General features: G+C 54.7%; 1 protein-coding gene across 3 annotated transcripts in view; it reads left to right on the top strand.

Moving 5' to 3' along the window:
* The first annotated feature begins 480 nt into the window (after positions 1 to 480).
* Spred2 (sprouty related EVH1 domain containing 2) overlaps positions 481 to 2,123 on the top strand; it is a 122,306-nt gene continuing 120,663 nt past the window's right edge. For all 3 annotated transcript variants that reach the window (XM_071601651.1, XM_071601650.1, XM_071601649.1), the window contains exon 1: positions 481 to 905. The gene's annotated coding sequence lies outside the window, so the exon portion shown is untranslated. The remainder of the gene's footprint in view (positions 906 to 2,123) is intronic.

The raw sequence follows: 2,123 nt of genomic DNA, 5'->3' as shown, positions 1-2,123 counted from the left end.
TATGCAATCGAGCTCCAGCCATTCATACCCAACAGGGACGCCGCGCGCCCGGCGGTGGCGGGTGGGGGAGGGCACATTCCCGGGTGCCGGGTCAGTTTCTAAGTTTGCATCATCCCCTTCATTACCAGAGTAGCTTGGGTTTCCATTGCTGCCAGCGGGAAACCGTCTTGGGGGAGACAGCTGGGCTACAAACTCACTTGGCACACACTGGCACACACGACTGCCTATTTAAACCTAACAATAAAGGCAGCAGAGCGCTCGAGGCGCGGCCAGGCAGGGCGCAGGGCTGGGTCGGGGCAGACCGGAAGGAACTGATAAACCAAGCGCTAATGACACCCCTCCCTCCCGCGTCGGAAGTGTCCTCGCAGAGGCGGTCATTGAGAAATACCGAAGGGGCAGAGTGGGGGTGAGGCGAGGACAGGCCCTGGCGCAGCTGCGCGCGCCTCGCGGGGCCGGGAGCTGGGTGCAGCGGCGGCGGGCGGCTGCTGTTGGCAAGACAGCACACGTCGCAGGCCTCGCGGCGTCCGGCCGGAATCGCCCCCTCCCCTCCCCTGGGGGTAGCGCGAGTGGTTTATCAGATCCCACCCCCACTCCCCGGCTGGGGACACCTACACACCCAGCTCTGCCCGACCCCGGCGGCCGAGAAGGGGCGAAGGACACCAACGAGAAAGCGGACTGCACAGGAAGCTAAAATGTCCGCTTCTCCCAGCGCCCGTGCGGGCCGGGAGGGGGCGGGGGCCGCGGCCCGCTTCCGAGAGCAACAGGACCTGCGGGGCTACTGAGCATGCCCGTCCCGCCGCCGCCGAGGGTTGCTCTGGCTCCGAGCTCCGGGCTTTCCCGGCCGCCCGCGGGAAGGACGCTCCTGTGGGTGCTTCCCCCGCCCGGCACTCGGACTTGCGAGGCCGGTAGGTGGGGTCCTGCTGGGTGCTCCGCTGGGTTTGCGTTGAAGTTCTGAGCCGTTCCATAGCACATTTGGAGCTTTACCGTCTTACTCTGAGTCCACCCTCTGGATTAGATCGTGTGCAGAGCTGACTGCTCCCTGTTTTGCTGGATGTGGGGAGGGAGAAGGAGGGATACGGGTCCTTAACTCGTTTCAGAGGCGTCTTTTAAAGTCTTAATCTGTGCTGTTCCCTTTTCCCAGTTACGATCCAGTGGAGTGGACTTTGCCAAAACTCTGATATTCAATTCAATAAACGTATCCGAGTTAATTCATCCAGTATCCTCATATATTCTCTGAAGATGCAGAAATCAGATTCGCCTCAACCACAGTTAACAACTGATGGGCAGGACAAGCGGCGATCTGCTAGCATGGTTTCTATCAAAAGACCCCTCTAAGTGACAGTGACGAGCAAAGCAGAAAAGAACAAGAAGGCTTACTTTCTTTATTGGATACTAGGGATTGAATCTAGAAGTGCTTAAATCACTGAGGTACATCCCCAGCCCTTGCCCTTTTTATTTTTTGAGAAAGGGCTTCACTAAATTTTTTTGAACCTCCAATCCTGCCTCAACCTGGTGTGCTTCACTGCGCCCAGCTGTTAAGACTTTATTTATTTACTTATTATATTTTTGGTACTGGGGATTGAACCCAGGGGCGCTTAACCACTGAGTCACTTCCTCAGCCCTTTTATTTTTTTTAGAAACAGGGTCTCTCTGGGTTGCTAAGTGCCTTGCTTAATTGCTGAGGCCGGTTTGGAACTCTGGATTCTCCTGTCTCAGCCTCCTGAGTAGCTGGGATTACAGGTGTGGACCACAACACCTGGCTTGTAAGGCTTTATTTCAGGGAACAAAAAGAGGCTGGGGTCTAAAACGGTGAGAGAGCACTTTGCCTAGCAAGTGCAAGATTTTGGGTTCCATCCCTGTTGGGGGGAAATAAAGGGAATAAGAAGAACGAAGAATCAACTGAAGAGCAGGAAAAGTTGTCAGGATTTTTTTTTTTTTTTCTGTACCAGGAATTGAACCCAGGGACACTTAACAACTGAGCCACATTCCCAGCACTTTCTTTTTTTTTTTTAATATTTATTTTTCAGTTTTCAGTGGACACAACATCTTTGTTTGTATGTGGTGCTGAGGATCGAACCCGGGCCGCACGCATGCCAGGCGAGCGCGCTACCGCTTGAGCGACA

The sequence above is a fragment of the Marmota flaviventris genome, chromosome 14 (assembly GCF_047511675.1).
Source record: "Marmota flaviventris isolate mMarFla1 chromosome 14, mMarFla1.hap1, whole genome shotgun sequence".
NCBI lineage: Eukaryota > Metazoa > Chordata > Mammalia > Rodentia > Sciuridae > Marmota > Marmota flaviventris.
The sequence above is the reverse complement of the archived record's forward strand: the minus strand, read 5'-3'. Positions and strand labels throughout refer to the sequence as shown.